This window comes from Homalodisca vitripennis, chromosome 7 (genome assembly GCF_021130785.1).
Source record: "Homalodisca vitripennis isolate AUS2020 chromosome 7, UT_GWSS_2.1, whole genome shotgun sequence".
Taxonomy (NCBI): domain Eukaryota; kingdom Metazoa; phylum Arthropoda; class Insecta; order Hemiptera; family Cicadellidae; genus Homalodisca; species Homalodisca vitripennis.
The window spans coordinates 88425834-88437455 of record NC_060213.1 but is presented as its reverse complement, the minus strand read 5'-3'; the positions used below and the strand labels follow the sequence as shown (position 1 = coordinate 88437455).

General features: G+C 34.3%; 1 protein-coding gene across 3 annotated transcripts in view; it reads left to right on the top strand.

Moving 5' to 3' along the window:
- Positions 1–5561: 5561 nt before the first annotated feature.
- LOC124366037 (mucin-17-like) overlaps positions 5562–11622 on the top strand; it is a 99316-nt gene continuing 93255 nt past the window's right edge. For all 3 annotated transcript variants that reach the window (XM_046822244.1, XM_046822245.1, XM_046822242.1), the window contains exon 1: positions 5562–5706. The gene's annotated coding sequence lies outside the window, so the exon portion shown is untranslated. The remainder of the gene's footprint in view (positions 5707–11622) is intronic.

Below are 11622 nucleotides of genomic sequence, written 5' to 3'. Positions count from 1 at the left end.
ATACCTGCTTATCAGTCATGATTGGAGAAATGATTAGTGAATACCTGCTTATCAGTCATGATTGGAGAAATGGTAATTAATTGTAACTTCCCGTTCTGAAGAACGGAGCGCCATTTATTGTGCTAAACAACACTTTCACTGAGTATCCTTGCATTTCCGGTAATCTAGAGATTACAGGAGGCTGTAATTACTGATGATAAGGAAACCATAATTTAACGGTTATTGCATTTATTATCACGCTATTCCTAAGTTAGTGGCAACGTTTACCTTGCGAGCTTTGTATACACCTAGCTGCTATTCTACAAGTTTAATATGGAGATAATATTCGCTGTTTCTTCATTGAAAAATTGGTGGAAGGTGCCATTACTGCTTGTCGAAAACTTTTACTTTAATAAAGTTTAAAATAATCAGAGGAACGCTATTGTTTTAGCATTGCCTTATTTTGATTAGTTGCAAAACATGATGAGATCGATGTTTAAGTTCCGTCTTGAAACAATCTAGTTAATGCAGCTATACTGTATGTGTATCAGATTTTAATTTACGACAACTTCTATGTGGAATGCCTTAGTTGTGAAATATATAAAAACATATTTACATCTTCACTGCTTGTGCTCTTTTAAGAGTATTCACTTTCACCAAAAAATGGACAAACATGTTCATGCTACAACTATCAAACTCGGACAAATCACCTGGCCGATAAAATCCAAAGCTTTCGAGAAAGTAATGATTGTAGAAGATGAGAACCAACATGTCGGCATTTTCCTTAAAAATAACCAATTACTAAACTTGTCATAGGGTGAGATTATGGAAGGAGGGTTGAGTCTATTTTCTCATTCGGAAGCTCACTATGTCGTAACATTCTTCCTAATCTTAAGCGAGCTTTTCATCAACAAAGGGCAAAGCCACTTAGTCATATACCACAGGGTTTTTTTAAAGAGTTACAGCCTTCTGAAAACTTTTCAGATTGTACTAACTGACATACCTTTGTGATCGAAGTACTAAGTACATCTTTAGTAAGTTCTCTTATTCCATAGTGAAAACTATCTGAAGGATTCTTAATCTTACAAGACGGAGGATGTAATAAAACACTATTAGTAAATTTGTCTAAGTAGACTATTTTTTTTTAGATTTTCCAATTATTTTCTAATGAGGTAACTAAATTTGTTGAAGAAAGATTCTTCACATCGGGTAGGGTTTCTTTATCTATCCAAAACACTATCCAAAAGGTAAAGGTAGGGTAAAATCCGCTACTATCCAAGTTGACGAGGGTTGTTTCAACCAGTCAGTATCAGTCTACCATAGGCTGTGGTATTTCACAGTTTGAGGTAGAACACCTCAAGAGGCACAGTCTGAGGGATTATCATGAGATCTTACATGTTTCCAGGGCAAAGGTATTGTTATTCTTGGATATTATAAAGTCTTTTAGCAACATAAGTTTTTAATCTGTAGGGAGATGCTTGTACCTAAGAGAGAACGATAGTTACGTCAGACGATATAACTACATTATAAGAGAGAGTATTGTTAAAAAACGAAGGACACGTTTTGAAAGTAAAAGAGCCGCACATAGTTCTAGTCTGAACAATGAAACATAGACTAGTTCTGAGGAACAACTTTTGTCTTAGCTAACAACAATGTTATTTTGGAGTTACAAGTCCCATGTTCTGTCTTCAGACACAATCAGCAAATTAAATTTCACTTGTGTCGCAGAATCTAAAAGAAATTAAAGGTCATCCCATCTTAAACTTAGTGTCGTTGAATAAATGTTTTAATCTAAAATATTATGAGAGAAACCCATCCATAAATACTAACAATACAAGACAAAATAGAGTTTAGTTATTTTTTCTGAGGGAGGCTGTACTGAATAAAAGAACTCATCATGTTCAGGTAACCACTTAAAACCAAGGATATTGAAAAGAGGATCTTGTGTTTATCTAATAATTACTTTCCATCTGTTACTGGTTCATAATTAGATCACAAGTTTCGCAAAGATCATCCTTATTTACTGGAAATGTTAATTACATTCTTGAAGGTCAAGGCTTCGCTTAAGTTTTTGGCCAGCAAGAATACCGCCAGCATAATATGTTTGATTTTTCAATGAAGCAGTATAAAATAGATGTTTGGAACCTGAATCTTTAATAAGATGTTACACAGTTCGATTGGTAAGGCATGCAGATCATTCCATAAGTAGCAGTTGTTGGCAGATATATTTTGAGAGGTAGAGATGGGTCATCAAGCCAATCCATATACTGGTATTTTTGGTCATCGGGATGAAGAAGTACGTGACTAAACATTTGAGGTATGTTACAAGTGAATACAAAATCAAGACTGAGAAAATTAAAAACTATGTCATCTACATTATTTTGTAATTTTGGCTTAAATGCAACAGCTGGTTAATTCATGTACTGGAATTAGTAGGGAATATAATACGTATTTTGTTTTGTTTAAATACACCATGATTATGCAGATGCATATATCAATGTGACTGATCTGTGCTAGGAATATTTTCACAAAGTTTCATGTGCCTAAATGTAAGATAATATTCAATAAATTCTGTACACTTTGATTTGACTTCACTTTGAGCAAATAGTTTTTTTCAGTAGCAAAAATACTAGCAGCAACACATGAGTCGCCTAATTTATTAGGGGACTCCTTGAAAGGTAATCTGACTACGTATCTACGAATCTTTAGTAGTAGATGAGAAGAAATTTCCCCAATTTCTTGAATTCTAATCTCATGAGCCCAAACTCTTTTTGTGAGTTTGGGCTCATAGGGGGTTCCTCTAGGGGTATGCATTGGAGTGAGATTACACTTAAGATATCATAACCAACCATAGATTACCATAAGATTACAACTGCCGCACAGGAGAGTTACCCATCAGAACAAAACCAAAAATGGTGTTAAGGCCATAACAAATAAGTCAGGACAAGCAAAATATCAATAGGACCAGGTGAATCAAATTTGGCATCAGTCTAATCTAAATGTTGAACCTTGGTTTTCACTTTAGGAAATAGTAAGCTCAGAGGTAATCCTGTCATTTACTTTGATAGTGAGATGTAACTATAGGAGTATCATTTGGACAGCTAATAATAACCTTAGAATAGCCTTTTGTTATGAGCTGAAGCTATTCTGACATCAGTTTGTTTCCTAGCGTGTCTTTGAAGTTGTAAAACCTGAAGTACTATACAACAGTAGTCCAATGGTGGCTGTTCCATTTTAACCCCCTTCTACACTCTGTATCCAACAGTGTTGCCAGTTTTACACATATGGAAATTACTTATCTGTATCAACATCAGGGACAGCTAGTAGTCAGCAGCGATATGGCAACACAGCTTCATCTGTCAGCGGGCTATTTTGGTGTGTACTGCTCCAGTGATGCAGCTCCTTTCGTATCAAAAACCTAAGAGAATGTAAATGATATCAGTCTCTGAAATGTTTGCAATACAGAGCTAACTAGTAACCATGTAAAGTACGAATCGAAACACTTTATGATAAATGTTTCAATTTGAACGGAGATTACGTTGAAGAGTAGCTTTTAAATTTACATAATACAATTTTCATATTGTAGTTGGTTAAATTTTTATTTCAAATCGTCTGTTACTTTCTGGATAACCCTCATATATCACCTGTCTAATATGATGGCTGTTCCAACAACACGCGATTATTGGTTACTATAGCGTTAGTAGTAGCCTTTTGGGTTTTATAGAGATTTTTACTGTAACACATAGATATAGATAAAGATATTGTGTTATTAAATGATCTTCTGAGGAACAGATAGCCGCTTCCATATTACTGTCACTAAATTAAACTGACGTGTTCCCTAAAGAAAGAAAACTTTGGCTATATTGCGTAAAAAGCTGAATTCATATTATTTTTTTATACAAAAATCATCCATATGATTTTACATGTAATCATTATTTAATATGAATAAGGATGAACATAAATTCTATAATGGGTTATAGCACTGTCGATACAATAATCATGCACTGCTATGGAAAACTGTTTTGGTTAAGACACAATGTGTTTATTAGCAACTGGAAGAAGTGTCATAGATCGTACTTACTACGATGACGTTGTGCGGAGGAGTTTAAGCTTCGATTGGGGCGAGTTTTACGACCGAGATGGCAACATGAAACACAGGTTAGACCTACACGATCCTAAAACAATCAGGTTCTACACCGTACCAGGTTGGGTGTCGCGTCCAACCAAGTACGGTACTTTGTGTCCCTTTTATTTGACACGACGAGAACGAATGTTTTTACCATTTGCAATACTTGCCATAGAACCTTTTGCTGTGGGTCCAAGGGGTTCGAAATCCCCAAAATTTCAATTTTATTAATAAGTTGCTTAGCGAAAATAATTATGTTATTTAAATAATTTAGTATTACTAACATGTACTGCTGAAAGATCGTTCTTAACATTGAAGCGGGTTAAGGACCTCTTAAGTAACAACATGGAGAGTGAGCGGTTGACTGCACTTTTTTACTTACGGAAAAATATCAGTCGTCTTGACCCCTTCACAAATTTTTCCTGACTACGTTCTTGCTTTGTGTGCGGCTTTTTGGAAAAGTGAACATTTTTCGGATTATTATAATTTGGTACATGGGCAAGCAAATATACAGTTCATAAACATTTCTCTACCATAATTTTGTCCACAGTAACATGGCGTAGAAAGTTGTGCTGTTCATACGGTCTGGTTTAACATAAAACTTTTCATGGAAGCGTCTTACATCTTGCATTGTAATGTCTGCACACTTCATGGCCTGCGAAGTCCGATGGTTACAGGAAGGTTGAGGTGGTAACCCCGAAGAACTGTACCTAAAACAAAAAACTATGTTCTAATACACATAAAGCCATATTTCCAGTAAAATCTATAAGGCACAGTACCTTATCTGGTTAACAAGTAAGTCGCATTATCATGAAAATCCTCTGAAAAAGATTGCATTTTGATGTCAAAAACTATCAATTGAAGCCAGGGGGTAGCAGTAGCCAACTTAGACAAATAAGAACACTCTGCTAGTGTGGACATGGCTTAATACAATGTCTTATCTAAGGAAAATCTGGCTCAACTTTATTTAGGCATTTTCCATGTAAAATCAAAACTATTGCTGTCGAAATTCACAGGGGTCACTAAGAAAATGCATAATAAGTTATTCTCTGTTTTGTATATCACTTCCTGTTTGATTTATCCAGTCCATTTTTACCTCAATTATTTCTTTTACTGATACTTTTTTTATTTCAGGAAAACGTCATCGGTGTTGGTCAAGAGTTTTTTGTTATAACAGACCGTCATGTAAAACCAATAAACTAGCAATACTGAAACATATTATATAAAACAGTTTACTTTCTTGCATCATTATATTGCACCTTATTTGCATCATTCACTAAAGTACACCTGGAACGGAAATAAACCCCTTATTAAGTCAATTATAACAAGTGCATAAACCGCTGTCTAGATCGGTATGGCGTTTCAAATCATCCGCCTTCCCAACTTCGTATGCATTGTTTCCACCAGATGGTGCGCATGCGCCGTACTGTGACGTCGTAAAGATGGCTGCCCGCACGAGAGGCATTGTTGGCCAGACGGGTCCGTTCGGCCGTTCAGTCAGTCATTGTAGTGTCAGCGGACTCGAGTAGGCTGTGATATCCGCGTGTGTTTCTTGTTCTCACCACGATCTGTGTCTTGTTCTAAGTTGTTTTCTCTTCAAGGTGAGTTTATTTCATGCTTTTAGTTCATATTTTAATACATTGTTAATTGTTTTTGTAAATTTTATTTAATATGTAGCAAATTTAAATATGTAGCCTGTTATGATTAGTTTAAACTTGTATGTTTGTAATGCCCCTAACAACAATAATTGTATTTTACTATCACTTTATTTTTAAATAGTATTTTTTTTTCGTATTTTCTGCTAAAATACTTACTAAAACTATTTGGTACTAACATGAGCGTACCAAAAGAAAACAACGGCAGCCACCTGTTGTTATTCCAACGTAAATAGGATATAATGACCTATTTTAAAGTAACTTAACACCCATTGGTTTCGCTCGTGTTTGGTACATAGGTATACCAAATCGCCCTCCTTGTATTCATAGTTTGGTGGACTATATGTACCAAAATGAAATTGTTTAATAATGTAGCCTATTCTAACATATATTTTATTGTTTCATTGTAGCAGAATAAACTTCGACCTTTTTAAAGTTGATAATTATTTTATTAATCTGTAAATTGGCATTTATAAGGATATTTATATCTAAATATTTACTAAGTTATTCAAACTTTTGTTAAAACCATTGAAGGATAAAACTATTAACAAAAGATTTCCAAAAGAATTATTAATCAAGTATATTTCGACCGTTTCCCAAATGGAAATCACGTCCTGAATCGGTGGGATGTTTTCATCTTAAAAAGGGTAAATTATTTCAATATTAATTAATATAAATAGTTAATAGTTTCTTAACTTTAATTATACTAGTGTAGATTGAGACAGTGTGTTGACGCATACGCTATTCAATGAAGGTTGTCAAAGAAACGGTAAGCTTGCCTTTCACGCTGACCATGATTGTAGCGAACGGTAATAGCCCAAGGAAGCATTTCTCTTCGTTTTTTTAGCTCGTTTATGTTTTTTGTTACCCAATGGTGTTGGCATTTGTATCGATGTGACCTTCGCTCTAGTCAACCGGAAAGAAATTTGTTATGAAGAATTTTCAAATCCAAACGCGCCCAATTCCAAGCGTTTTGCCAGTAATGTTTTTGAAACAAATATGAACAATGCGTTTTACGAGAACCGAATACAATTAATTTACAAAAACCATTCCTTCTTGTGTAGGCTATACGAAATCAAATGTTTGGACACCTTCAACAATTTGTTTTTAGTATACTGTAAAGCTAGTCCATAACTTTGTAAAACGAAGCAGGAATCACACTATCACAAGTTGCAAAGAAATGTTACAAATAGCTGCTCGGATTGTTATTATTTTAGTGCTACAATATCGGGTTTCGAAGATTATGGGGTGACTCCCAGGCGATTTTGAATTAACTTCTTTTGTTGAGACTTTGCAGTTGTGTTCCTAAGCCAAATTGTAAATATACTATGTACATTTTACCTTCGCCCCCCCCCCATTTTTGGAAGAAGTACAATGACCCCTGTTATAAAAAATGTCCGATTTTGACCTAATTGTTTCTGAAATATGTGTTTTAATGTATATTTTTTTATAATAACCAACTTTCTCTTCCCCTAACTTACTTTTGTAAGTTAGTAAACCCTCTAAAAGGCATGGCAAGGGAAGTGGGTTACAATTATTACTTGTAATAGTTCCATTAAAGTAAAAATGTATACAAATTCAAGGTCAGATAAGTTGATTTCGTCTACACTACGCCCAAAAGCCCTCCTCTATGAGGGGGAGGGTTACAATGACCCTACTTTTTTAAGTTGACCTCCCACAGATTTAAAGAAAAAATAGACACCGAAACGCATATTTTTGAAAAAAAAAATGGTCAAAATTGGAAAAGTTTTATATAAGAGGGTCACGATATTCTCCCAAAGGAGAGATCTAGAAGAGGGGTAAAAAATTACGTCGTATATTTATTATTGGGAATAAAACACACCTATGAAATTTTTAAAAATTGGACCACGCGAAATGAGCTAACCCCCATCTGGGGGTGAATAGATTGTGGAATTTTTAACATCTAAGGTAAAGTTAAGTTATCTATGTACCAATGGTAAAGCTTTGTGTAGCTCATGAGACTTCGTATAGCTTTATCCCTCGTCAAGGACGTGACCAAGTGTCATCACGGACGTGCGGAGATGCCATCGTCTCGGCTTCACTGTTTCACGTAATTGTTGCAAGTGAGGGATAATTAATGCTGTAATGATTGGGCTAACCATGTAGTTATCGATTTAATTGGAATATTCCATGATCGACCTGCTTTGTGGAACGTGAATTGCGTGACTTACGAAACCCTAAACAAAACAACGTGACACGTGAGTTAGTACTACTGAAAACACGCTATTTTGTTGCTACTTTTGACACGGGTACAATTTATTTAAAATTGCGAAATGTTCGTGCTATCCACCATTAGCTACGGATTTCATAGTTAGTTTACATGTAACATACGTCATTGCGGTTTTGTATTCTTTGAAACGCCAACTATTGATAATGTTATTTAATTCTAAGGCCGTCAGGTTTGGATACAAATTGGGAACATTTTCATTTTTATTTTGGATTAACGTGTCTAGACTTAGCCTAGTTCTGCCGAAACTTAATTACTCATTATCACTCAATATATTGTCATCTTTTACGTCTTAAGTTTAAACTGTTGCTTAGTTTTCAAAATGATTGTCCCCTTAATGGATCTAAAAAGAAACCACTTGCCACTTTTCAAAAAAATAATTTTTATTTTACTGCTTACTTAAATACAAGTTTTGGGCCATATTACATTTAAATTGGTGTAGATTTTTTAAATCAAATTAAAGTATGTGCTACAGTTTTCTGTCAAAACAAAAGTAGGCTAAATATTTTAGGAATATTCAAAGTTCTACTTGGTATTTGCTTGGATTACTTTTAAATTGTTTTCCCAATATAGTCTGGGCTATAGGAAAAACAAAGTACGTTTGGAATAGCAGTACTATCTTGTATTTCAATTTGATAATTTTGTATATGAGCTATGTAGTTAGAGAGTTTCGCGTTTCACATTTTAAACACGTTTTCTCCCCCCTCTCCCCAAAAAACGAACGCACACGCCAATAAATTAAACAGATTATTAATTGTTTGTCTAATACTTAGTCAAATTCGGAATGTTAGATCAAATTGTATCCTTCGAAAGTTAAGAAGAATTAATTTTACATATTTGTAACAACTATGTAGAAAGTAGGCCTATTATTAATAATCCGTTTCGAGAGAATACAATGAGCAATACAAAAAATTAATCATAGTACACTTTTGATTATGGAAAATAACGAATTACTCCGTTTCCTGCTTCGAAATTGATGTATTTACCATAAACATAATTTTGTTATAACTCAATTTTTAAACGGTACTTTAAGCAAATATTAATTAGTCATATTAAAACCATCAAGCCATTTACTGTCCCAAAAAGACTTTTACAAATTTAACCTAAAACTACCTAAAGTTACTTTTAAACGATTTCAACCTTAGGGTTAGTTGGTTTTGGCCTTGGCATTGGATATTGTTTTTAGTGATACTTATTTTAGCCGAATGTTTTTATTGTGGTTATGTTTTTATTTATGGGTGTGATTATTGCATACATTGGATATTAACCTGGATTATGATGAAACTTTCTGAATCTAAGAAGGTTCCATAATCTGGGATATTAAGCAAGAAGCCCTTTGGATAAAGTATCATATAGCATTATTTACGTTTATTGCTCGCTGAGCAGATTTGAGTAGTGAGGATTCTAGATTTACTTAATCTAGGCTCATCGCTCAAGGATTGTAATACACGTGGCATTCATATTGACTAAATTCAAAAAGCCATATAAAAATATTATTTGTTATATATTGAGATTGTATCAGATTTTTATAACTCACTAATGTTATAGAACGGCCTCGCTAGGAGTTCGAACAATAACCGCAATAATCTGATACAAGCTATCGTAAGCCTAGTCTAGTGTTTATATACGGCTGTGTAGCCTTCATCACAATGTTCACTGTTATTGCATTCACGAGATACGATATCGTTTCTGAATTACACTACGTGCCAGGGCTCTGATAAGATTTCACGAAAACAATAGTGTCTGATAGATGCACACTAATTTACTAAGGTTGACTCGTCCAACAGGCACGTAGGGAACTGGTTGCGATAAGCTTGTTGTGCATTCCAAAGTTGTCAAATGCAAACAAGACTAACCCATTTAGTCAATGTTTTTCGTGCATTTTATTAAAACAGATAAGAATACAGTTGAAATTTTGATTTCTTTAGTCGCAGTATTGTTACATGTGATATTTAAACACTTTTTAGTATTCATAAAATGCAATGAAAGAGCAAAAATCTGGCTTAAGCAAATTACGTATGAGACAAAATCTTGTGTTTAACTTTTTGAGACAACTGCGTTACTTCACTTCCTTTTTTTTTTGAGTCACTGGAGCTGTTTATCGTTCAAAATCTGTTCGTACCTATTTCGGCAGATAGCGACGTTCGGCATACTTTGCCTTGGTAGTGCACTGGTACCACGTATTGTGGGCTCTGTATGAGATTTAAACTACGTTACCCAGGTTACTGGACGAGAAATACCTTGATAGTTTTGATGGCCCGATTAATTCTAACCGATGCCACACGATTGTAAAATAACCTCAACCATCACTTGCTCTTGAAAGAACTTTACAACTACAGAAAAACACCAACCTGACCAGCTGGTAATTGAAGTAAATTGGAACCAGGTTAAAGTTTTGGTGTTTTGAACTGACCTAAAATGTATGTATACTTATTTACAAAGAGTTTAAATTGCTTGCCAAACTTAAGAAATGAAACGGTGACTTCCTCTCCATCTAGTTCATCATACATCCTTCAAAGATAAAACGTCCTATCATTATCATACATATCCTTTTCAGGGGCTGTTATAAGCCGACAGGATTTGTTTCATAAAGTAATGTTGTGAAAAAGTTTTCTATAAATGTAATTAGTAAATGGTATGTCATGACAATTGTCTGGAAAATTACAGACGCCTTCCAATCAGGCACAACACCAAATCCTCGCACTCTCCTATTCTCATTCGTCCTTGTAAGAAAATCTAACTAAATTTGGCTTTCCGGAATAATATCGAGTAATATAATAAATTATGTTACATATTAATTAACTTTTAATATGTTACGTTATGGTTATTCTTTGACATGTTCGAGAATCCTATGTTGCATATATAAATCGAAATTTTATTCCGATATACATAATATACTTGATCAGTTACTCTAGTTCACACCAAACCTCAGTAAATCTCAGTATAGCACAAATTTAAAGAATAAAACATTACTGCAAATTGTATTTAGGTATAATTTAGGTTTAATATTTAGTACGCTGAAACGATGTAATGTAATTTTGTTTTATTTTTTGTGTTTGGTCGCAGATGAAAATAATATAACTTCTAAAAAATAAGACATAGGGAAATAATTAATTTTATAAATTAGTAGTGTGGGGTTGATAAAATTTGTGTAATTTCATCAAATGAAGTTAATTGTAAATCAGACATATTTAGAAGTTAGACATATGCTAAAACTCGTTTAATGTGCTTCAAACTGTAATAAACGATTTATAGCATTGTTAACAAAATTGTAGATTCGAAGTTACTCTTATCCTGCCCTTCACGGTGTTCACCATGGTAGACAGGAACCTTCCTGCAATGGTGCTTTTAAACACACGAACATAATTACTATTTTAGAGCACAATTTGAGACAATTGGAGTGAACTTCAAGCGAGGTCACATCTGAAAAACGAAGAGGAATTATTGAAGATAGAATAGCTGACATTTGTGGAGCAAATCGCCTCTAGTCAAGAAACAAGTGGAGGTAACTGTCGGTGCCCCAGTTTCGGTAAATGTCGCGTTTCGGCGCCACACTTTCTCCTGTTTGTCTATCCGTCACTCTCGTGTTTGGCGGTTTAATGGGGGACAATTCA